Source organism: Dermacentor andersoni, chromosome 3 (assembly GCF_023375885.2).
Source record: "Dermacentor andersoni chromosome 3, qqDerAnde1_hic_scaffold, whole genome shotgun sequence".
In the NCBI taxonomy this organism is placed as follows: domain Eukaryota; kingdom Metazoa; phylum Arthropoda; class Arachnida; order Ixodida; family Ixodidae; genus Dermacentor; species Dermacentor andersoni.
In genome coordinates, this window is record NC_092816.1 from 166,882,941 (window position 1) to 166,908,315 (window position 25,375).

A 25,375-nucleotide genomic window follows, 5' to 3' on the forward strand; every position below is an offset into this window, starting at 1 on the left:
TCCTTTTGAATAAACTGTGTTTTACTCGTCGCCTCTCATCCCATGCCTCATGGTCCGCGGTTGATCAGGCGCAGACCAATCACCGGTCAGCAGTAGAACCCTTCTTCAAACGCAATTACTCGCTCCACTCTCTGCTTCTGGCTACTTACCATAGTGTGCGCACGTACAAAAATTACTTTTATCCATCGCACCTTGCCATATTATATGAAGTGCCGTGAAAGCCGGTCCCGCACGCCCATTGCAGCTCTGCAAAATGGCAAAAAGAACATGCCATTAAGTGTCAAAAGCTTAGCATTTTTACATCATCCCTGTATACACAAATATACGCATTTCATTTCTGGTGAGGCTTTCATTGCCAGCCAATTTTACGCCCACTGCAAGATGAAGGCCATTCCCACAAATTTATTTGCCTCCAATTCACTGCTGCTGTTTCCCTTCCTTCGGTATTGAGGGTATTACGTACAGGAACTGGATGAACTATTCCTACTGCACAACCACATTTTAAGCCTTTACCTAAATGTGCATGCCACAAAACTAGCAAGCTGGTTGTCAATTTTACCCTGCCCTACAATCAAGTTATGGGACGCAACGTCGCATAGTAGCATGCTCTTGAGAGCTGCCCCAGAGGGGGCGTCAAAATTGATTTAAACTATTGAAAGTTACAAAAGCCTACTCAATAGGCCTAATTTCTGCATTTTGTAACGCGAACGAAAAGTACATGCCAAGTTTCTTTTGTAACACGACAAGTCCTCGCATAATGAACACATTGCGCAACACAGGTTCTCAGGCTGCGTGCATAACCATTACGCGATTTTACAGATAGGACATCTGTTGCAGTTCACATTGTGGATTGAAAACGAGAGCTATCCATATCTTGCAAAGAAAAGCCCAGATTCTTCAATCCGTTTTTCTTCTCCTATAGTTTCCTCCCAGTCATCACTGTCCGCATTCCATGTAGGCTGTATAGCGCCCTCGAGAGGACAGAGTCCTTCATAAAATAATTTCACAATTAAATGCAGGGCTTGACTATTCTCAGTTGCCTCCTCAAAGGCTCTGAAAGGTTCTGGAAGGATGCTTCACTTGCTTGCCATGATACCAAAGGAATTTTCAACGAGCTACCTTGTTCGCCTCAGCGGTCATTGAATGTGGCTAGCATCAAATGTGCTTCATATGCTGCTTCATCAGCTCGGTTACTTTGGATACCTAACAAAAAAATTAAGTTAGAAGGGCTACGACACTTCTTTCTTTATCTTGAAGAAATTGTACGTTCTTTGACCATATCTCACGCAAAGAACAGTACCTAACCGTTTATGCCTCTGACTTTTACCCAAGCATTCGTGCAAGCTCTTGTGCCGGCATTAAAACAAGAGAATGCTAATACAGAAGTGACCACCCGCCTCTCAAGATCGCATATCACAGTGTGAACGGGACCAGTGCAAAAAGGTGAAGGCCAAGGCTTGCTCATGCACAACAATCTTCACATAAGTGCTGGCTTTTGCTACATCTTTGAACCTAGTAAGACAATAAAGTGAAAACGAAAGCTGTAACTTTCTGTCGAGAAGCAGGTGGAGCTGAAAACATGGTGCTTGTGGCAGTGTGCACGATCCTGCTTTGCAGGGCGCCGTGCTTTATTTTTCTCTTAGGAGTAACATGTCCTAGATGCACATGTCGTCTGCTTAACTGCTGTTCAGAGGCTGCTAATATGGAAATTATACTGTTACCATACCTGCGGCTTCGCCAAGATTGCGTCAGTGTTATACAGCTCATTTAAACACAATTTAGCCTAAGCGAAATTTCGTTGCTATTCGCCTTAAGACAAACAATTTGCAATTGTCCCTTGGAAGTTTTTTAAAACTTTTATATGGCCTGAGATATATGAGCTATACTCGTCTCGATTACTTCACCAAATATATTACGGAAAGTTTACTGCAGGCTTTAGGGATTACAAGGGCACGTTTACTAAATTATGTGTAATTCGTGTGTGCATTTAGAAAACATTGATTCATGAAGCATTGTTTCATAAGTTCATAAAAAACTGTAGGCTTATGCATTAGCCGCTGTCTATACTGAATAACTATCTAGCTATGTCCCCATCTATACTTGCACTTTCTGCTCTGTAGTACAAAGTAATGTAAAGCTGTAGCTCGGGCACCACAAGCAGCCATGTGAACGACACTGAATGTCTTTTTGTAGTTTAGGTTGGTACAGCAAGAGTTACTGGGACACTCAATGTGGACATGTTTCCCATCAATGCTCCACACAATTTGGAAAATTCTCACTTGTGTTCCATTTTACCACCACTCTAAAACAGGGACATGCAAATAAGTATATTATGCAACATGCTACATGTCAATCTGAAACTGCGTAGCTTTGCAAAACGTTGTTTTCCCAGTGAGAAAAAATTTAGGTAGATGTGAAATGAACAGCTGTCAAATATTTCATTCCACTGCATGCCATATAAAATTTTTATTATTTTCCTGGTCAACTTGCTTGCTGTTTCACACTGTGCAGCCACAGAATTTAGCTGTAATGAGCAGCCTAATAAAGTGAAAGTGGTTATAAATACCAGTTCACAGTGTTGTGAACTGCGCTGTGTATCAGCTAATTAAAGGCAAACTAGGCATTCCTCCCACCCCTTAACTACAGTTTTCACAAGCACGTAGAACTTGTCATCACCACGATCATAGCTTAACCCCATAATTCGCGCATACTAACGCTTTTGGGTTTTCATTTTTCCCAAAAGCTATCTCCGAGTGGAATGTTTTACCTGTGGGCGTGCTATCGGCGGATGGCTTCTAACAGGCACTCCATGATATATTTTAGATAATGTAATAATGCATACGCATTATTTGTCGAGTACCCCAGCCTCGTCACGCGTAATTGCGTAAAAAAATATTCTTACTTTCATAAGTTAAGACATTTCATCGTTATAAAAGTATAAATGTAGAATATTGGTAGCTTTATAAGTGATAAGGAACAATCTAAACAAAAGACCAATTAAAAATAAAATACCCACAGATATACGTAGGCTCCATAGAAAATGCGTGGGGAAGCTTATAGTACGGGTGGCTCAATTTGAAATTTGGGGGTGGGCCTACCTGAAATTTGGATGGGGGGGGGGGTAGAACTGAAAGTTTGGGTTGGGTTCACATATATTTGGGGGTGGTCCAGCTTAAATTTGGGGGTGGGCTAACTTGAAATTTCGACATAGGTCAACTTGCATTGGAGGTGGGCCAACTTGAAATTCGGGGGTGGGCAGACCGAAATTTGGGCGTGGGCCAACTTGGAATTCGCAAGTGGACCAACTTGAAACTTCGAGGGGGGGGGGTCAACTTAAATTTTGCTGTGGGCAAACTTGAAATGTGGGGTTGGGACAACTTGAACTATGCATGTGGGACAACTTGTGTTTAGAGGTCGGTCAATTCGAAGTTTGGGATGGCGGTGGCACAGTTGAAGTTTCGGGACGAGCCAACCTCGACCTCTGGGTACGACAACAAGAAATGTGGGGGTGGACCTACTTAAATTTAGTGATGGGCCAACTGGACATTTGGTTGTGGGCCAACTTGAGATGTTGGGGTGGCGCAATGTCCATCAAAACACTGCTGAGCATCGTTCGCGTTATGAACTCCTCCCGACCAAGCGAGCGCGTCGAGACGAGACACTTGGCGCGGTTTCATTGGGGCTTACCGAGGCGCAGTTAGAACGCAAGCGAGAGCTTGCGCGGTCAGTGAACGCGCGCATAACGCGGGCTTGCGAGAGTGACATGGCGTTGCGGCGATGCACTCTGCCCTCACACAACGCCTCACGCGCTACTGCGGCAGCTGGTGTTCTCCTTCGCCCGCTCTGCTCCGTCGAGGTGCGCTCGTGCCGGGCGTTGCGGTTGAATCCGTGCGATCACTTTGAAAGGGCCGCATGCGGCGAAGAAATCTGACAATTGTCTGCTAAAGCCTAAGCAATCTTTGCCACCGGAAAGACCGTGGGTAGATGCGCATAAGCGCAGAAGTGCAAGTAAGCAAAACTAAGCAAAAACGAAATCACAACCGAGCCAAACAATGCTTACGCATTAGTTGACAATTCTCAGAATTGCTGTACGGTATATCGTGCAAACATCATTTTATGTTTTTTTCTAATGTTTACCTGCTTTTGTAGTGATTTTGATTATTCTATCTACTGCCCTTCCTGCCTAGACGTAAAGCAAGGTCTGTAGTATTGTTTAAGTATAGAAGAACACTGGAGCACTGATCTCTCCAGATATGTAGCCTAATAGATGCAGGATAATACATTTATTTAATTTTAGCTACATAGCATGCAAAGAAATGTCAATTTCAATTCATGAATTTTTGCATTCTTCCATTCGTTGCTGGTTTGGGGAACATGACGTAATTAGCCTGCAGCACATTCCACATTGCTCCTGTTGTTTCTTTCACGATCAGGGCTGCAGATGACCGGCTTGTGCAAAAAATTATATGACGGGCTCCGGAAGGCGTCACAATTGTGCAGACCCGCCGTGGTTGCTCAGTGGCTATGTATGGTGTTGGGCTGCTGAGCACGAGGTCACGGGATCGAATCCCGGCCATGGCGGCTGCATTTCGATGGGGGCGAAATGCGAAAACACCCGTGTACTTAGATTTAGGTGCACGTTAATGTTCCCCAGGTGGTCGAAATTTCCGGAGTCCTCCACTACGGCGTGACTCATAATCAGAAAGTGGTTTTGGCGCGTATAACCCCATAATATAATTTTAACAATTGTGCAGGAACTTGAAAAACAAGCACATGTAATAGGATAACATACAAATTAAGAAATAGCATTCCTGAAACAATGTAAAACAAACAACAATGCGATATACACACCTGGGAAAAAGCATTCTAGCAATGCAGGCAAGTCGCAGAGCGAAATTCTTTCACAACGGTACTTTCTCAGCAAATCACGTATGAACAACTGTCAAGCTTACCTGACAGTCATAGCAAGCCCATCATGTGCTAAAATTCGGTCGTGAAATGGTGTACCCTGGCATTCAGTGGACGGTCTGCCCAATGCGAGCAATGTGTCGAAGGTGTTCGGTGGTATCTTCAGAAATATTCGCTTCGATCGAACCGGTCGTTTCCTTTTTAAGCGAAGGCTAGCATAAACGCGAAGAAAACTTCGCCACTTACTCTCGAAAATAGGCTTCATCCTTGGCGCGAAGTCCAGACCAAAGTGCACTTGCTTGTCCCTCTATGCTTATATAGTTCCAGCTTGGTCGCACTCAAATCCTTCGCAGCCTTGCGTTTTGAGTGCGCCGATGCCAGACTATAGCAGGGAACACGCCAGAATGATGGCAATCAACGTATAGTTGAAATGCCAGCTCTGTCATCCCCGGTACCAGACATAGCAGCGCTGGCCGAAAGGAATTTGGGGAAGTGCCCAGCAGACGCGCGGGGTGATGAGAAAAGAGCGGGAAATCTCATTGGATCCCGTTCATGCTGCAAGAATTCATCGTGTCACGTGATGGCCGGGGTGGCAAAAAATCCCGTGCAGTTTGATCAGCTCTTGCGGGGCCGACGTTCAGCAGGTGCGTTTGCGGCTCACGTGGACGGCCTATTAGGCTGACCATTCTCTTATACATTTTGCCGCACCAGAATGGGCCAGAAATAATATTAACTTGTTAGCTTACATCTACGTGCCGGCACTGCAGTAAGGACTGAAAACTCAGGTCAGGTCAGGACAGACAGACAGACAGACAGACAGACAGACAGACAGACAGACAGACAGACAGACAGACAGATAGATAGATAGATACTTAAATTTGTTCTTCAATTCCCACGAATGCTGGCGCGCTTGCAGAGTCCTGCGGTGCAGATTGTGCAGGCGCCACACGGTGTTATCGTAGCTGCAATTAAAAAAACAACTTGGTACGGGCTCGTTGGCCTTTTGCAAGAGACAAACCATTCTAGCGTCACATGCCTCTTGCCAGTATTTACTCTCCCTGAGCTCCGTACTTTGTGGCTTTTTTGACAAAGAAGACGAGTGTAAGCAGAAAATAAGAAATACGGCTCCCTTATCCTTTATTGATTGCAGTGGGCAATGAAAGTAGCCATCTGCCTTCCGAAAATTTTGGGTTCACGCGCTGCCTTCAGCGCTAGCCGCAGAATTTTTTGAGAGTTCAAAAATAGAGATAGAACAAAAGCAAGGAAAGGCAAGGAGGTTAACCACATGGACGTGCCGATTGCTACCCTGCAGGGGCGAGAGGGATTAAAAAGAAAATATACAGCAGATCCAAATAGTCAGAATCTATCTAGTGCGAATTCTTAAGCTTTGTCTCAGTGCATAAAGAGTCGAAACAAGAGTGCAAACACGCACGCACCCACACAGGCGTGAGCGCAAGCAAATTATGCCGAGCCTTTTGTTAAATGGAGTTTCTGACTAGTAGCGAGTACGACGGACACCTTGAACGCATCACGGCTACAGAGGCAGTATGCACATACGTACGTAGCGGCATTCGGATCCATTCTATCATTCCTTCCACAAGAAGCGCTTACTTCCTCTACCGTGCAGCCACGGATACGCGAAGGCGAGCTTTTTCGTTCTTTTTTTTTTCTTTCCTCCGCACAATCGCTGCCGCTGCTGCCACGGATGCGCGGAGGCGAGCGTCATCTGGTGGTGGTGCAAAGAACCCAGCGGCGCACATGCTCCGCGGTGATCGGTTGGCCTATCGGGCAAGAGAACAGCCAGGCCGCAGCCACGGTCACGAAATTCGGTGAGGTTCGCAACGAAAAGCTTTGCTTTTGAAAGAGAAAAGGTGAAGGAGAGAGATAGTTCACTCGCACAGTAGTAGGCGTTCCGTCTTCATGAACGTCTTTTCAGGCCCGCTGATTTTAGAAGAGACACAAGAGGAAGCGTATCATTATGGGTTTGTGATTGTTGAGGCCAAAAGGCACCCATAATATTTGCCTCTTTAAAGGGTGACCATTCAGTTCGCTGAGTGCGCTCCGAAGAAACTGGCGTTGGAAGTGAAAACGGTGCAGTGGCAGAAGAGGGGCCCCCTCGATACTCTCCTCACACCTCAGAGTTACAGTGGTCGCATCTGCGAGAGTCAGCCGTTCCTATGAGGAAGGAGTATGAATTAGCGAAAGCTCACAAAACTGAACATGACATTTCGAACTTTGCATATAGGAACGGCCACAGAATCCTAACTTACTGAACTCTGGTGTGGTCTTGAATATATTGAACAAAAATCACCATGTAAATGAGCAGAGTACCTCGATACAGATTCCAAATGAGAACGCCTGCGAGAATATCACACAATAAATTGCAGTCTGAAGAAATGGCCTACCACAGGAGTTCATGGCCACTTGAGCTGGTACTCGTTGTCGTCATACAAACTACCATCACCACACTTAGCGCGAAGGTGCCACCACTCACGAACGTCCCGGCCTGTCGAAACTTTCCCCTTGTGAAGGTCGTGCAGGGCAACGCACATTGGGCACAGGTCATCCTCGAGTGTGGTCACGGTAAAATTGCGTTTCCAAGCGAAGTATTCCTCGTAGGCGGCAGGATGGTTCAGCAGGTAGCGAAGATGATCGCTTACGTGGCCTGGATGCATTTCCGCCACGCTCACCACAGAGTGGGGTGGCAACTGGCGCCTCGACTCCTGCGATACAAGCGCACGGCTTCGCCTGAGCATGTGTAAGTACGAAGGCAACGGCTTTATCACGATGGGAACTAAGTCGTGCTTGAATGCCTCATATATGAGCTCGTCGACGCTCTGGAAGCAGGCTGGCGTCTCCGTGACTATGATGAAATTGAAGTGCCTGGCGACGTACGCGACGCAGTCCGCCAGCGACGCGCAATAGCTGGCACCGCAGCTTGGCATCACGTGCAGTTTGAGGGCCTTCGCGACATCCCCGAATACGCAATGGTGTGCACCACAGTCGTTTAATGACACGCTCCACTTCTGCCGTTCTTCCTCGAACATTTGCTGTTCACAGTCGGCAGCGATCCAGGCAGCGTCCGCTCTCGTCTTAAGCATAGCCGACCTCTCGCTAGCATTGAGTCTTCCAGGGGGCAACGGCGAGTGGTGGGCGGCCGGGGAGCGAGGACGAAAAGACTTGTATTTAATGTTGACGTGGGCGTCTTCTCGACTGCCCATAGTCCAGTTGAAAAGTGTGAGTGACTCATCAGAATTACTCGAGGATGATTCCCGTTTCCCAAAGTGACCTTCGGCCAAAGCACCGATGTCAAGCGCAGGAGCCTTGCGCGCCCACAATACCCACAACTGGGGAATGGCACGCTGACTGGGAAGAAAATTAACGTTCACGCTGTCGACAGGAAATACGATGGCGTCGCTTTCCATCACAAGGCGCTGATCGTACGTCACTGTGCACTCCTGCTCCAGCAGGTCGTCATCCCTGTAGTCGATTAAACGGCACGCGATCCTTTTCTGGTTAGAAATGGAGGCTCTCGGCCCCGCCATAACGGTCGCTGGCTTGACGACGCGTGGATCTGCCGCCGGCTCAGAAGATCGGCCTATCCACACCAAGATTCGAGGGACTAAGAGATCGTCAACACGAACAGGCCAGGGATTCCACGGTTGCTGAAGAAGGGTGGTCGGGGTAGGCGCTGTTGCTCGAGGTCCCAGTATGCCGAGGAAGGTAAGGAAAAAGAGACCACAGATTGTACAGCAAACCACCCCATATATAACCGCTTGGCATTTTGTTTGCTGGTACTGAAGCACACTAGGTGATTTGTTTATAGGAGGCGCTTGCGGTAAATTTGCAGGAACGTCCGGTGGATTTGGTAGTGCTCCTGGTGGATTCACAGGGACAGCTGGTGGGTTTGGGGGTACCGCCGGTGGGTTTACAGGCGCTTCCTGATGGTCACCTGCTGCATCTTCAGCGAGATCATCTTGACCAAAGTCATTCACAGGGGGACCGGCTTCGACCACATCAAAAGCGATGCTGCGAAGAGTGCATAGTTGTTTATATTAGATACAGCAAGGAAAATTTGTCAACATAGGCCTCAAGCACACCTCGCAAACCAGAGATATTAGACCCTTAGTTTGCAAAGGAGTACTATGAGATCAAATGAGAGAAACAAGATGGAAGAGAGTGACTGTGCAGTGATTACAACAAAGGCAGCGCTTGAAGCAAGAAGAAAACACTTAGTAGGAAGGAAAATGTAGGTGACAACACGAGTTGGAAATGTTTTACCACCGTCACTCGATATAGGCGTCTTAAAAATGTGCCACGAAATACATTGTCATTGTATTGCATTGTTTCCTAAAAACTACTGCACCAGGGCTCGAGACGATGTGAACTGCAATGGCACTTCATTCGTTGTTGCAGATGTTACTTCTGCAAGGTGTTGTTTTAGTGCATTATTTTGAAAAAGAATGACGCCGACAATACGAATGTCCATTTTCCTTCGCGCCGAAGCAAAAAAGTAATGTACTTCTGCTGTCGGTTACTTGTTGTTCTGGCATTCTTCAGCCAACGGCCAGTCGTGTTTTGCGCGTAGAGGAACTACACTTTTCCAATTGCTTCCTTTCGTCGTCACACTGGTCATACCATCTTTGTCCTTCCATTGACGTCATTCCTTCCTCGACATTCCATCATCGTCACTGCGATACAGTTGCCGACATGCCATCGCGCTCATAGCAACCTTAGCAAATAAGTGTCATAGCAAAGTGGGACGATACCCGAGTATGCAGCATATAGCCGAAGCAACGTAAGTCTGAGAAAGACAATTAGAGACATTAAACAAATGCTATATACTTCAGAAATACACTGTATCGCTACACATTGCTCCGATGCTAATCGCTTTACCGTTGACAGTCACCGTGAGATGGGTTCTTCTGTAATATTTTTCTAACATGCAGCAGCAAGGAAGATATGGAAATTACCGCGCAGACCAGCAACATCGCTACAGCAAGGGCGCCGCGCTGCAAGAAAATAATAGAAGAGAAAAGAAAACAATATCTGTCTACACAAGTTTGCTATGGCAGTGTCTCCTTGGTGTATAGAGTGATGTGAACCGGGCGCAACATACCACTTTCTGCTCGCTTATGGGCGATCTTCCTCCATAAGAACATGGTTTCTAGAGGATCATGTAAGGAAGCTCGGCCTGAGCATGAATGTGCCCATACTGCTTTCCTTTTGAGTTTTCAGGTTGGGGTACAGCCGCCCTAATGCTTGCAATGTAATGAAAGACTATTGTGGGCGGCTAACGTCTGCGTTCCGAAAAAAGTACATCTATAATTGCATTTTACTAAGGCGAAATCCTTAAGTTGCCCATTGCAATAGTACACACCCGAAAAAGCGGCGTCTAGTCCAGTGAGACAAAAAATATCATCATCAGGAGTGACTCATACCCCCGTAAGCAAGCAAAGATGCATTCACATAATCTGGGAATGCGCTAGCTCGCCAGGGGCTAAAGCAAACATAAATTGTAGAGAGGCCTGGGAAGCCCTGCTGCGGAGCGAGGACCCTACTCCACAGCAACACGCCATCCGCCTGGCGGAAGAAGCCGCGAAGTGTCAAGACCTCCTTGCTTGCTTCTAATCGCGGAGGTTCCGGCCCCCGTCCCCAAGGCCTGTGTGCCGGGGACGGGGAGTAGGGGCCTCCTTATCCGGCGGTACAATAAAGTTGCTATCATCATCATCATCATCATCATCATCATCATCATGCATTTATTGCTTCGTTTTCTTTATTATTATTATTATTATTATTATTATTATTATTATTATTATTTTTGGTGTGCCGACTTCTTTTGTGCTACGTCAACAACCATTGGGAAACGCAGAGCGATAGCCGTAGTGAAAATTGCAACTTTCGTGCCGCAATACGCGAAAGAAAAGATCAAGTGCGGTTTTTAAGCCGGCAATTCGAACAATTCAAGCGTGACCTTCAGGCTGTCCTCTATGAAAATGGAGTTGAAACGGGAAGCCCGCAAATTCCTTCAGAGATACTGACAACAGACTAACCTAGTGGGATCAATACTTGCGCCGATGCTGCCGATGAATTAAAGGGGGACACAAAAAATGAGGGCGTTGTTGCACCCTTCTATAAGTTGAGATACACTTTGATAGAGCCTACGTCGCCCTCAGATATTGAGGCATGCCACTCTTTGCCCACGCGATATGAAAGCCAGAACATGTTTATTCTGGTCAGGAGTCACCAAAATCGGGACCGCGTGCTTGGAGAGGCAAAGAAGTGCACATGCTGAAGCTCACCATGTTGCTGAAGCTGCGCACAATGGTTCTAGCAGTCAAGGCCAGCCTACAGATAAAGTCCAATGTTTTCACTGAGCATCTGTGTCTCAACTTGAAGCGCCTGCTGTCTGCCGTCGTTCCATGAAAGCGCCCGCTCAAGTGGCACTTTGTATGGCCGTAGAATAGTCGAATATTCGCATAGAAAGCTCACGGAGCTAACGCTGTTTGAAATGTATTCTGAGGATGACTTCGCTAAAATAGCATAAGCATTACTCTTTAGCAGCGGCAGTAGATAGTTCCCTCCTTCAAGTAAGATGCTTTACCAAGGATACGTTAAGCCTGAGTGTGGGAAGCTCTGCAATGAGAAAGGGCAGAATACTTTTGCTGTTGCGCACTTGAACGTATACGTTCGCCATCCAAGAAACACAAGGAATTCACCTCGCTGATTGACAACTTTCGTTTTAGATTCAATGTAGATATGTCGACTGAAACGTGGTGCAACGTACTTAACCGTTGTACTTACCCGCACATTAATAAATGACTACAGGTGATATCTAATTAGCAGAACGTATTGGAGTGGCGGTGGAGTGGTCATGTATGTGCAGAACGCATGGAGGTGCACGACACAGAATGAATTCGCCGCTTAGCACCCGGCTCTGAGGCGCTGAGCTCACGAGGCGATTATGCCATTTTTTGACATCAAACGCGTCGAGAATTTCTCAGAGGTGGCTGCTTGTGAAACCCGCATGTAACGAAAGCGTGTTGTAGCATTATCGCTTATACCTTTGCATGCCCACGTGCCTCACCTGTCTATCGTTGAGTAGTGAATAAACACGATTACTCTATCATTCCTCTGTCGCGGGCACAGATGGCGCAATTGTCGCGCCACGCATAACGCAAATTCGAGCATGAATGCTCGCGTTTGAGAGAGTTTTCTACCGTAGCAGATACAGATTACCAAACTCATACTGGTGCTCATCAGGAGTCGTAAGGCCTACGAGTGTGCCATTTCTAGCAAATAATTTCGCGCTAACTCGTCAATGCCACCCTTGACTTCGACAGGTAGGTCCATAAATGGCTTGAAGAGACCCGAGCAGCATGACAAAGGGATGCCCAACCCACTTGACCACGGCGGAGCATGCCCGTCTGCATAGGAAACGCAAGCGCAGGAGATTGAGACAAGCGCAGGAGCCCCCGATGTATTTTGCAGCGCATCGGGCTTCATCGGCACAGGGCAGTCTCGGGCGCCGCAAGTAGGGGGCTTATTTTTTCGCTTTAGTCCTCGCTCTTATTTTTTTTCTGATCATTCCATATGTTGCATTGCTTTTGCATTTCCTTTTCCTGAGTGTATATATATATATATATATATATATATATATATATATATATACGTGTGTATGTAAATATTTATGTATTCTGCCCCTCCTGCTTGGTCCTTCATTTGGGCCTGCAGTATTGTATATAAATAAAAAACAAACACCATATGCATGACAAAACGGGACCACTGCGAATAGGGAGCGAGCATGACTGCAAAATTTGACCGTAGGATGGCCTCTTTCTAATGTTTTCTAAGCTTTCTAATGTGCGAATAAATGTTACGTGCGCATTTGTTTACATCATTTCTGTGCCTTGTACCCGTACACCATCTGCAGCACGCACAAGACGTTTCACGTATACCCCACCGCGGCTGCGTCCCTGATACAGCCTATAGAATTTTTCTGTCTAGTTTATCGTTCTCCATCGAGTAATATCGCGAAGTTTTTACATTTTCTTTAGGCCATGTCGGAATACCCGTCGTTAAATAGATGCTGCCTTGTCCTTGGAGGAAAGTTCAATGCTAGCACTTCTATGTAAAGAAAGTCCTCAGCTGATTGGTTAAACAAATTATGTTCTTGTGGTTTCTTTTTTTTTTCTGTGTATATAATGAGATGGTGGCGCCCCGAAGAGGCGCCGGCTGTTCCTCTGCTTCGACATGCAACAGAAAGATGAACACTCTTGTGTTAACAAAGCCATCGCGATACAAATATATTCAAATATATTCAAAAACGAGTTCCCGCGGGTATTTCACAAGTCGTGGCACAATAAGTGCTAGTTAGTCATTCAAATTTACAAGCTAGAACACAAGTGCAATACTAACCGTGTGAAGAAAAAGAAATAATAATGTATAAATGAGGAAAACAGAATCCACGAAAATATAAATACTGAAATCCGTACCATAATAAAAGAACCCGCAATAAACAATGCACATACAAGGTTGCATCTCTGGGATCTATGTCGCCACAAGTGTCGCAAACATCGATCCCCGCATGTATGAATATATCGTATCTACGACTCTTCAGAAGTCCGACATCTTCCAACCTGTTTTAAATATCTAATAATTTTCCGCGACTCTCGTTTTATCAAGAACTTCTACATATGCACGTACAGCCTGCGTTTCATTTTTTTTTTCAGGCTGTTGGTCACGCACGCAAAGGCGTCTCCAGCGACAGCGGTCTTCTATCAAGAAAGAATATCTCATTTCCGTGACATTTGGCGGCAGCCTGAGCATTTGTTACAGAGTGAAAGAAGGTGCTCTATATCTTCCCCGGATTCTTCCCAGCTGGCTTTTCCGATCCTGTATAAGCACTTCGTATAGGCTGTACTGAGCCGTAATCTATGTAATATTGTTTCTATGGTGCCGTACTGACTTTGACCGCTATGGTGAACTTATTAAGTGAATATGTTCTGAATAATGTGGAACATTGCGTTCTCTTACTAAGCCAAGTTTCCATTGTATCTAGGGCGCAGATTTTGTTAATAGCGCCAAGCATACATAGCATCCTTCACCGTTATTACACAATGAGTAGGGACCCACTGGCGTACTATATTGCGCAGTTCGTCTTTGCCAATAGTCTAAGCCTTTTGTATCGCATATATCAAAGCATCATTCGCTGAGAAAAAGCTTTTGTTTCTTATTGACATTAGTGGCGCTTCATTATCGCTCAGCAGTGCCCATTGTCGGAGTTGTCTTCGTGAACATATAAATTTCATTGGATCGAGAGAACTGCGTAAAGTTCGGCAGTAGGTAATGGAGTACTGTGAGACAATCTGTTAATTAACTTGAGTTGTGAGTTTTCATGTACCAAAACTACGCTATGATTATGAGACGCGCCGTAGTGTGTGACTGCGGAATAATTTTGACCATTTGGGGCTATTTAACGTGCACCCAATCCGCGGTACACGGACCTTTTCTGCATTTCGCCTCCATCAAGACGCAGTCGCCGCGGCTGGGATTTGAACCCGCGCCCTAAGGCCTATACCAGTGCAACGCCGTAGCCAGTACACCACCAAGGCGGATTCAGACCATTTGTATGCTGCCTGTTTGTTCTCCGTAAAATGAAGCAGAACTTTGATCAATGCGTTCTTCATCTCTATATACTTGTATGTGGTCTCGGTGTCCAGTCGGGTCTCTACTCCGCTCTATAATTTCATGCAACTTCGCCCCATCTCGGCCGCCAAGGGACTGATTAGCATCTTGAGTGGTTATACGAAATTAATGATGACACGTCTCCGCAAACCTCTGTGCATGAAAAAAACGGCTGGCGGGACTCGCCAATAACTACCGAGCTAGCGAATGCCTGAGGAACACCTTGACATACCCGGAAATTTTCTGCCTAAGAGTCCTCGAATGGTTGCTTCAGAACTGCGTGAAAGGTCATGAAGGGCTGGAGCTGAGTATACAATGTTTTTCCTGATGAGTGTGCAGTGTACATTTATTATTGATTATGTCGGGCCTCCCCGTCTATTTGATATTAATACAGCATCCACTCAAGTACCACCGACCAGTTCAACTATTTGAACTGCGCGATATATTTGAAAAATGATCCCGGCATACACCACATACACGCCCAAGATATGTGTTGGCCACGAAGTCATGGCGATACGTCAACACATGGCAGTTTTTCACTCGTGATCCCGCGCACGCCATGTGCATGCCTTGTGCACGTGCTGAAAATGACGTCACCAGAGATTTTCAAGCGGGGATCGGTAGAGGTCCTGTGCATGTTAGGTAATGCAGTCGAGTGCTGCGATCTATCCGCATCTGCAATTAACCTCTTCTAATTCCCTACTCTTCTTCTCCATACATCTTGTTACCTTCTGGCTATAGACTCCCCGACCTGGCCGAAGCGGCGTTACTGACGCTGCTAGGCAGTGCCACTCACGGGAGCAAATAAAAAAAAAAATTGCGGCAGAACTCAGTTCATGATAACGGTCGACGGCACTGCTTTTAGCACCGAATATATGTAGCGACACGACGTATTACCACCATGGAAACGACTTATGCATGAGGCATGTACTGCAGCTTGACTCTTCTTTCGCACTTCCCTAACACTCGGCGCCATCTATACACCGCAGCCGCGAAGCCTGCGCGTAGCCACCGAAATGCATGGCGTGCCGGTGAGTGCGAACGCTGAGAAACGCGTCGTGCAGCAGACGGGATCCTCTCTCGCCCTTTTTATAGACACGCTGCGCCATCTATTCACGCTGCCAGGAAGTATGTGCGTGGCCTCCGAGACCAGGAGCGCGGCGCGCTGATGCCTGCGAACAATGAGAATTGTTGCCTCACTTGGCCGCAGAGCCAGTGGCGCATGCTCAGTGACCCAAGTGGGCGAGACGTTCATTGCAGAGCGGCGCATACCGAGTGCATTCGTGGCACAACTTGTCAGAGCATTGGCGTGAGACGCGCTCATGGAAATGTGACCCGCACCCAGTGCACTTGTGGGGCAGCATGCTAAAGCGTTGGGCTGCTGTCCTTGAGGAACCCTCGCGACGTGGATTCGACTCCACCCAGCTTCGGAGAAATTTAAAAGGTCTTTTTTTTGTCATTCTAAAGCGGCAAATTGCTGTGGCACATGCATAGTTACACAATTTATAATCAAAGACGTTCATCGAAGAGCGGCACACTCCTGCTGGTCCATACCCGGTGACGCAAGTTGGCGTCAAAAAGTTTCATTGAACAGCCGCACCTACCCGGTCCCGCATCTATAGTGACCCATGTCAGCGTAAAAGAGTTTCGTTGAAGTGTGGCACATACGTGCACATTGTCACATACTCAATGACCCAAGTTGGTCCGACGGTTGGTTTCCAACTCTGATCCCTGCGCACGGCAGCCCGAAGCACCACCCATTCGACAATGGACCACTCAGCGACCTTGGTGGGCGCGTAAATGGTTAGAGACATACACCCATAGATAGAAAGCTAGCCCCCCGGAAAGTCCGTGAAGTACCCTAAGAATGTTAACGCATTAAAATGAATTGTGAAAAAATTGCGGCACAGCCGATCTCAGGATGAATGTCGTCGCCAATACGACTATCAGTGAAGCAAAGTAGAGGACACATCGTATTGCAAGCAGAAAAACGCGTCATGTATGAGGCGTGAATACCGCCCGACTCTTCTCTTGCCCTTCCCTCTGGACACGCTGGATCATTCAACGGCGGCGCCGCGAAGTCGATGAGGGGCCGCTTGTGTCAATACACATTCAGAGAAATTTCTTTGACTTGCCGCCACTTTGGCGACGACATAGTTGACATCACTCAAGCGACGGAGTATAACGAATGGTCCCGTGTAAGTGGTGTGAAACTTGCGGTACAATCCCTTTTTGCGAACAGGTATCCGCAACCAAACATAGTCACCGGGAGTAAAGCTGACGGGGATATGCCGCGCATCATAGCGAACCTTGCTGTTGCCTTGTGAGGACAACGTCCTAAGATGCGCCAGTCGACGTGCTTCCTCAGCACGACACAGAGTTTGGGCGATGGAAAGATCTTCTTGGCACGATAAAGGTAGAATAGTGTCCAGAAAGCTCTGGGGAGCGCGTGCGTACAGCAAAAAGAACGGCGCATATTCAGTAACTTCGTGCTTGGCACTATTGTACGCGTACGTTACAAAAGGTAAGACGGCGTCCCAATTCTTGTGGTCAGCAGCGACATACATTGATAACATGTTGGTAAGGGTTCGATTCGTCCGCTCCGTGAGGCCATTGGTTTGCGGGTGATAAGGAGTGGAATGCCGATATGCAGAACCACAAAGCCGTAAAAGTTCTTCAACGACGTCGGTGGTGAATTGCCGTCCACGGTCACTGATGACAACCCGGGGAGCGCCGTGACGGAGTATGACGTGGTGCGACAAAAATGAAGAGACATCTGCTGCAGTGGCGGATGGAAGTGCCGCCGTTTCCGTGTAGCGAGTAAGATAGTCTACGCATACAATAATCCAGCGGTAGCCAGCTGACGTCTTTGGGAGCGGGCCAAGCAAGTCGCTGCCGACTTTTTCAAAGGGTAGCGTCGGTGGCCTAACTGGTTGTAAATAGCCTGCTGGGGCCGTCGTCGTTTGCTTGTGGCGCTGGCAAACAGTACAGCTGGCGACATACTGTTTCGTTGTTTGCCAGAGCTTGGGCCAGAAAAATCTCTGTCTAAGTCGGTGTAGTGTGCGTGCAAATCCAAGGTGCCCGGACGTGATATCGTCATGCATGGAACGAAGGACAGCAGGGCGCAGATTTTCGGGCACAACTAGAAGCAATGGGGGACCATCCGCCGAGTAATTTTTTTTGTACAGCAAACCATTGCGAAAAGTAAACGGTGTTTACTTTTCGTTCCTACTGGCTCACGTGCTGCCCGTAGGGCTGTCTGTATTAAATTAGGATAGCGATTTCGACGAATTGGCCTAGTTGATGGCGTGAATGAAGCGTAAAGGAACAATGGACGGGTATATACAGATGTGTTCTCAGCGGAAAGAGATAAGTTTTCAGCAATATGAAAGGGAATGCCAAAACTTATTCAAACGCCCGTAATGGCTTACCTCACATGCCCTTCCTAAAAGTGTTCAGTGAGGCTAAATACTCATGAGGAGTACTAATATTTATGTATCAAGTCCGCAAAATTGATCCCACGCATCACAAAATATCGTTGTGTAAAAAAATAAAGTTGCTCCTTTTGCTATTGCAACTGTACAGAACAAACGCTGACTACCACCAAGTGAATTTTTATTGACCAAAGAACACGCACACACACAAACACACACACACATGTGTGTGTGTATCTATGTGCGTGCGTGTGTTTATGCACTTTGCAATCGGAAATTCATTCCTGAAGCTACGTGAGTAGCACGCGCATTTGGCCCCATTCCGTTATTCAAAGCGCAAAATTCAACCATATATATTGTCGCAGCACTCCGCGACTGAGGCAGAGAAAGATGTAGAGTGCGGGTGCGTGATCTCGGGGTAGTGTGCGCCAGCTCTGCCTGGCCTGTGGCTTCCTCTTGGACCTCGTTTCCCCCTGTAAACAAACATAAACAAACATCTTTCGTAACATTGGTGGAGGTGCGGAGCACATCTTGGACGATCCTGGACGACCCAGCTCTACCAACTGTCCGATGAAGTAGACGCTTGGCCGGTTTGCGGCCAAAAGCAGCAGGCATGGCCGATTCCGGGGAAGGCAATGACGACCCCATCTGCGGTGAACCAGACAGCAATCACGCAGGTCAGGCTGACTACTGGACACCGCTGCGAGAGCCACCCATATTTTCGGGCAAGGCGAACGAAGACGTCGACCACTGGCTTAAACACTACAACACTGCAGCACTACGAAGCAGCTCGATAACGTGTTTTATTTTCTTCTAGCTGTAACCGAGCTCCTCTGGTTTGAAAACCACGAGAACGTTCTGACAAGCTGGAATAATTCTGTAGAAGAATTGCATCGAGTGCATCGAGGACCCGATTTCTAAGAAAAAGAAGGTTGAGCAGACGTTTTCCCGACGAGCTCAATTACCTGACGAAACTTGTACAACGTACATAGAGGCTGTCTTGAAATTATGCGGGATCGTCAGCGCCACCATGACAGACGAAGACAAAGTAGGACATCTGCTTAAAGGAATTGCTGAGGATGTTTATAATTTTCTCATAACGAAGGAAGATTTAAGTACAGCGTGTTGTCTGAAAAAACACTGCCGGGCGTTTGAAGCGCTGAAGATGAGAAGGATTGGACCAAAGTTCGGACGCTTGGACAATGTCCCTACTATTGCAATTGTGTCCGTCCCAACCCCCGATGACGTCTCCTCGGTGATTCGGCAAGTGGTTAAAGAAGAGCTTGAACGCCTTAAGACGACGCTCATGTGTGCCATCAGTGTGCATTTGACGATCGCTCTCGTGTGCCACCGGTCACCTGGGCACGTCAGAGTTACCGAGAGCCTCGCAGGACCTATGCTGAACGTCCGGACAGCAGCAACTTTCCACCGCAACCGACAAGTCTGGGACACCGGCAAGATGCACCACAACAATTTGTTCCGCGGGCTTTTCCCTCCTACAACCAGCCTGAGAGTTCGCTTCTACCCCTGACACCGGTGTCACCCGCTACATGCCGCGACTTCCGCATTTGCTACAGCTGCGGTGTGCCTGGACACATTGCTAGGTATTGCCACCGCCGCCAGCAGCGTGCTCCACGGTTTAATTCCTATGCACCCCGCATGCCCGTGACGAGCCCTGGCCGTATCCCAGTTCCTTCCAACGGCTGCAGCAGGGTCGCGCGAACCACAGTGACTCCCCCGTTTCTGAATGCAGCCTCACACCACAACCGACACGACCACGGCGCCCTCCATCACCTCGTCGTCGCTCGTTGTCACCACCGCCGCTAGGAAACTAGGTGCTGCGACCGACGGGGGTGAGGCCGCAAGATATTCATCTTCATCAAGACCCCCTTGTGCAAAATTGTTTAAAAAGAAAGTGTATGTTTTAGTTGACAATGTGAGTGCTTTTGCCTTAGTTGATACCGGGGCGGCAGTTTCCGTTATGAGCCTGTCCTTCAAAAAATCGTCTTGGAGAAAAAAGTTATGTTTTCTTGTGATCGGAGCGCTACCTTTCGCGGAGTTGGGGGGGGGGGGATGTTACGCCCACTTGGGGTATTTTCTGTTATGGTAGGGGACCAGACATTTAGAAGTGAAATTACTGTGCTTGCACGTACAACGCATGACATTATTTTAGGAATTGGTTTCTTGCATGAGTGGGGGGGCCACTTTGGATTGTTGAAGTGGCGCGATTTCTCTTCGCCGCCACGCGCGAACTTCAATGACAGCTAACACCAGTGCTGCCGCCGACATTCTCTCAGGGTCGCAAGATGTGTGTTTGCCCCCTCAGACTGCAATGTTTGTACCTGTCAATACTTCTTGCCCTCGTACGGGTTCTTGTTGTGATTTAGCCGAGCCCAATTATAACGCGCTCAAGAAAAATGTGATAGTCCCTCGCTGCCTCGTTGTCACCACTAATGGTTGTACTCGTTTGTGGGCAGTGAAAGTTTCAACCCAATCCATAACATTGGTGCTAGGACCTAAACTGGCAAATTTTGACGAACAAGCCATTGTCAGCGACTGAACGGTCGAAATGTCAACTAATTCAACCCCAATTCCTGCCTTGGTAATTCTGCTGTCGTTAAGCGCATGATTAACAAGTCGCTACCTTCTCGTGAGCAGTGTCTGCTTCATGGAGTGCTCACTCGCTACGCCACAGTGTTTGATTTCGCTCAAGGCCAACGAGAGTCCCATACACCACCGTCGTCTCGTATGCAACACCGCATCCATACAAGGCAAGCGATCGAAGCCAATTCGTCAGAAGCTTTATCGCGTTTCACCTTCAGAGAAAAAAAATTATCACCGATCAAGTCGAAGAAATCTTACAGAAAGGAGGGATCTAGGCATCACGTAGCCACTGGGCTGCTCCTGTGATCCTAGTCAAAAAGAAAGAAAGCTCATGGCGATTCTGTGTTGACTATCGCCGCCTAAACACCGTCGCAAAAAAGACGTGTACCCCGCACCTCCACCAAAGATGTTACGAAATATGTTTATTTACAGAGGGAAACGAGTTCTAAGGGGAAGCCAGGCCCAGCTGGCGCACAGTACCCCGAGATCACGAGCGCGCACTCTACTTCTTCTTTCTCTGCCTCAGTCGCGGAGTGCTGCGACAATATATATGGTTGAATTTTGCGCTTTGAATAACGGAATGGGGCCAAATGCGCGTGCTACTCACATAGCATTAGGAATGAATTTCCCGTTGCAAAGTGCATAAACACACACACACACACATACGTGCGTGTTCGTTCTCCAATAAAAATTCACTTGGTGGTAGTCAGCGTTTGTTCTGTACAGTTGCAATAGCAAAAGAAGCCCATTTCTTTTTTTTTTTTAACAACGATATTTCGTGATGCGTGGGCTCAAATGTACGGACTTGATACATAAATATTAGTACTGCTCATGAGTATTTAGTCTCATTGAACACTTTTATGAAGGGCATATGAGTTATGCCGTTACGGGCGTTTGAATGAATTTTGGCATTCCCTTCCATATTGCTGAAAACTTACCTCTTTCCGCTGAGCACACATCTGTATATACCCGTCCATTGTTCCTTTACGCTGCATTCACGCCATCCACTAGGCCAATTCGTCAACATCGCTATCCTAATTTAATACAGACAGCCGCGACCGCCAAACCATCGCCATTGTAGAAACATGATAACTTGGAATGGGGCAAAGAGCATTAAAAGATAGCGTGAAGTTTCGGAAACTTCAATACTTTATTACAAGGAAAGTTAAAGTGTTCATGTCGTACTACCGAGTGCACTTATCGTAAACTTATGCTTCAAAGAGGTTTGTTTGTATTTACCATTACTATGCGGAGATTTAATCTGAACATATTTATATTTTCAAAAGGAGGGTTGTTTTACGGGCTTTCTTTGCCTCATTTCAAAATTTCGGAAAATGTTATATATCTATGCGCAAGGAGTGATTCTGCACTGTGTTTATCACAGCTGGGAATTCTGCCCAAGCTCACTTCGAATTTCAATTTAGCAAGCACGCATCGCGTGGAAGGCTCTGGTCGCATTTGTCAGTACCAAATGGAAGACTGAATTACTCTTGCCGTTGTTTATTTAGCGCCGCTTCAGTGAAAACAAAGCAAAACTCTTTTCGCGAAACAGCTTTCCGACTTGAAGTTATTACGGTATCAATACGAAAAAGCCACCGAGACGTGTCTGACGATCCGCGTTCACGCCAAGCGTCCGATTTCGCAAGAAAGTCCGGCACCTACAAACGTCGAAAAATTACAAGCACGAGGAGGTCCGTCGGCACGCTCGCCGAAGTTTCGACGTCGCGTGTAAGCACGTAGTAGCAAAGGAAATCACACCGTGTAAAATATACCGTTCACCGGGCGCTCTCAACGCGATTTGCTTGCACCTGCTCCAGTGTATGGTTCTAGCAGTACCACGCAGAAACGAAATCATTTGTGCTGGAATACGGGCCTTGATTGATTTTGCACCGAAGTACACATAAGATGCCTGGCCGTGCGCGATGCGACAGCGGCCGCTTCGCTTCCCCTGTCGCGTTCCGCAAAAAATGTACGGACGGTGGCAAGTTACGTCTGCTATCGCCGCGTCACCCTATACAGTATCCTTCTGTACTATCCAAACACCATAAAACGATTTCGAAAGTATCGCTATTGAAACATTCTCACAGCAGAACCACAAAGTCAGAAAATCTGGAAAACAATTTTAAAAAAATACATTAGATTCTTGGGCTTTACGTTCCGAAAGCAAAATAAGATTATGAGGCACGCCGTAGTGGGGCACTCCGGGTTAATTCTGACCATCCGGGGTTCGTTAATGGGCACTTAATGGATGGTACACGAGCGTTCTTGCATTTCGCCCCCTTCCGAAATGCGGCCGCCGTGGAAGGGATTTGATGCCGCGACCTTGGGCTTAGCAATGCAACGCCGAGGCCGCTACGCCACCGCGGCAGGCAAAAAAAAAATTATTGCATACCAGCTTCTAATACGCTATGCATTTCTTGAACGCACGTTCTGCACAGCTCCCGACTCTCCCTGTGGGAACGCGGGCTTGCCTTGTGCTCCCTCCCGACTATTGAACACCGCGGCAAGCACGCGTACTACGAACGGTTTTTGTTGAGTGACTCGCAGAGTTCATTACCGACTAACTATTTCTAAAAAATCTCTGACACAACGTACATCATCGATGGCGGCAGTTTTATTCACCGTGCCACTTGAGCTTGAAGCGTTCGCATTATATTGAGCGCTTCGGCCAATGATACTGAAGCGCTCCATGCTCCTGAGTTGATCTACATTCACGCTGAATGCGATTAGACCTACTCACCTATTTTTCTTTTTTTTTTTTGCTACAGTTGAGCGTTACACGTGAGCAGAATAAAACAAGGCACTTCCTAAACAATGACGCAGCTACGCATGCGAAAATGTGTACTTACATTGATTTAATCGGCGCTTCTCTGACGTCTCTGGCTGGACAAGGGCCCATCGCTGTCGTCAGGCGAGCTCTGGCGAGGTCGACCGATCAGGAAAAGCAAGGCGCAGATACTTTTTGAAATAGCAGGCGGTACTCCAACGCGAGACGTACCAGTGCATTTATATTATAGAATATTCTACAGTGCGGTATGTGAATGATACGAACCTGCGTTAGAGATGCCGCGTACGTCGTCGTGCCACCGAGACAAGTCTGAATAACACCCCCACCCACACAATCGCCCGCAACGTACGTTGTTTGCTCGTCCACGAACTCGGGTGAGGGAAACGAGAAAGAGGGTGGCGGTGGGGAGTACGAAGGAAGCCGATTCCCCGAAACCTCGCGCGAGCTCGAGAGGGGGACTCGTGGCTCTCCCCACTCTTTTGGCCGCTCCCCCGTTCATCCGGCGCTCAACAAAGGAAGGGAACCGGTGGGGCTGTCCTGTGTGTGAAAATAATGCAAAGCGAAAAACACGTTGTGAGGGCTCCTGCCCGCCCCAAAAGCAGTAGTTACGGCGACCGCGAGCGAGCCTCGTATTCACCCACGCGGACGCGCCTGCACAGCCAAAGTCGGCATGTGTGGAAGGACGAAGAAAACGCCTCGAAAACATCGCAAGGCACGCACGCAGAGGTACAGAGCATCTCGTCTAAGACATCCATTGGGGCAACATGCACCCAAACAGGGCAAATCGAAAAGTTAATTTGTGTCTTCTGAATTGACCATCTCAACAATGCGCTTTCCCATGTCGGTAATTTCTATCGCTTCCAAAAGTGTCCTTGAAAGGGCGGGAAAGTGCTATCTATCGCTAGCGAATTCTAGAAAAAAAAATGTGTTCCATAAAACAAAAACAAAGAGTAAAAGCTGGTAGAACACATCACAAGAACAAGACAAAAACAAACACTCCCTTAAACAGTACAGTTTCGGGGGGAGAAGGAGGGCAGCTTCACAGCCTCTTCAACACCGAAATTTCTTCTAGCCTTCGTGCACGGCGACCAAGAGAACCAGCTGCGCCGGAATCGGTTGTAAGTATTTGCTCATAAATGGTTTTTAACATCGCCGAAACATTTGTCGGTCTCTGTCCGCAACGCGTCATTATAGTTGCTTGAGCGGACGGGTCACACCAGAGAAATACGTTCGTGAACACTTGTTCGCCGCCTCGCTGCTAATACCTGTCACTCCCGCATAACAGAGTGAATTCGGTATGTTTAGTTTTGACGCGTATGCTAGCATTGGGCGTTTCATTCCACCGACTGTCGGTGACAGGCCGATTCAACCAAAGGAGAGTTATAAATAAATAAGAAAACAACATCGGCATGGCAAGCTCCTACTGCTTTTCACCAGCAGAGTCAGTGAAGCCACTGCTTGCTTCACCTCTGAGATGGAGCCTATCCCACTGCGGATCACTCGCCGATCAAAAACTTTTAAGGTAATCAGAAAATACGAGAGCTCCCCCCATGGTTGTTCCCCACAAAAATATTACATTCGGCATTGTATTAATGATTTCATCTCCAGTAAAAGTTTATCTTGACTTTCCGACTTCATCCTGCAGGCGTAAACTCAATGACAGACGTCGCCCAGTATCTCTACGGCAAAGTTAGCCGCCTGAAACTCGCGGGGAATGTGAGGAAAGAACTTGTTTTACTTTGCTGGATGCTTTATGGTTCCCCTTCTAAAGTTGTAGCGGTCCGGCTTTACTTTGGGAACATCGCTAACACTCCAGAATGTTTCTTTTTTAAACCTCCTTGCTTTAACCAAACCCTTTCTGTTGAACAGACATATCACCTACGAGCACTCTCTTCCTTCCCAACTTTCTGCAAGGTTATAAGCACTGCAGATCCTACTTCTTGCTTAAAATATG

The 25,375-nt window shown here is 47.3% G+C and overlaps 1 long non-coding RNA gene across 1 annotated transcript; it reads right to left on the bottom strand.

The window, feature by feature from the left end:
• Positions 1-24,079, bottom strand: LOC129383085 (uncharacterized). Its single transcript, XR_008611022.1, has 3 exons — positions 23,686-24,079; positions 23,483-23,551; positions 1-246 (listed from the first exon to the last, which is right to left on the bottom strand). It is a non-coding gene; the product is annotated as an uncharacterized lncRNA (long non-coding RNA).
• Between the last annotated feature and the right edge of the window lie 1,296 nt (positions 24,080-25,375).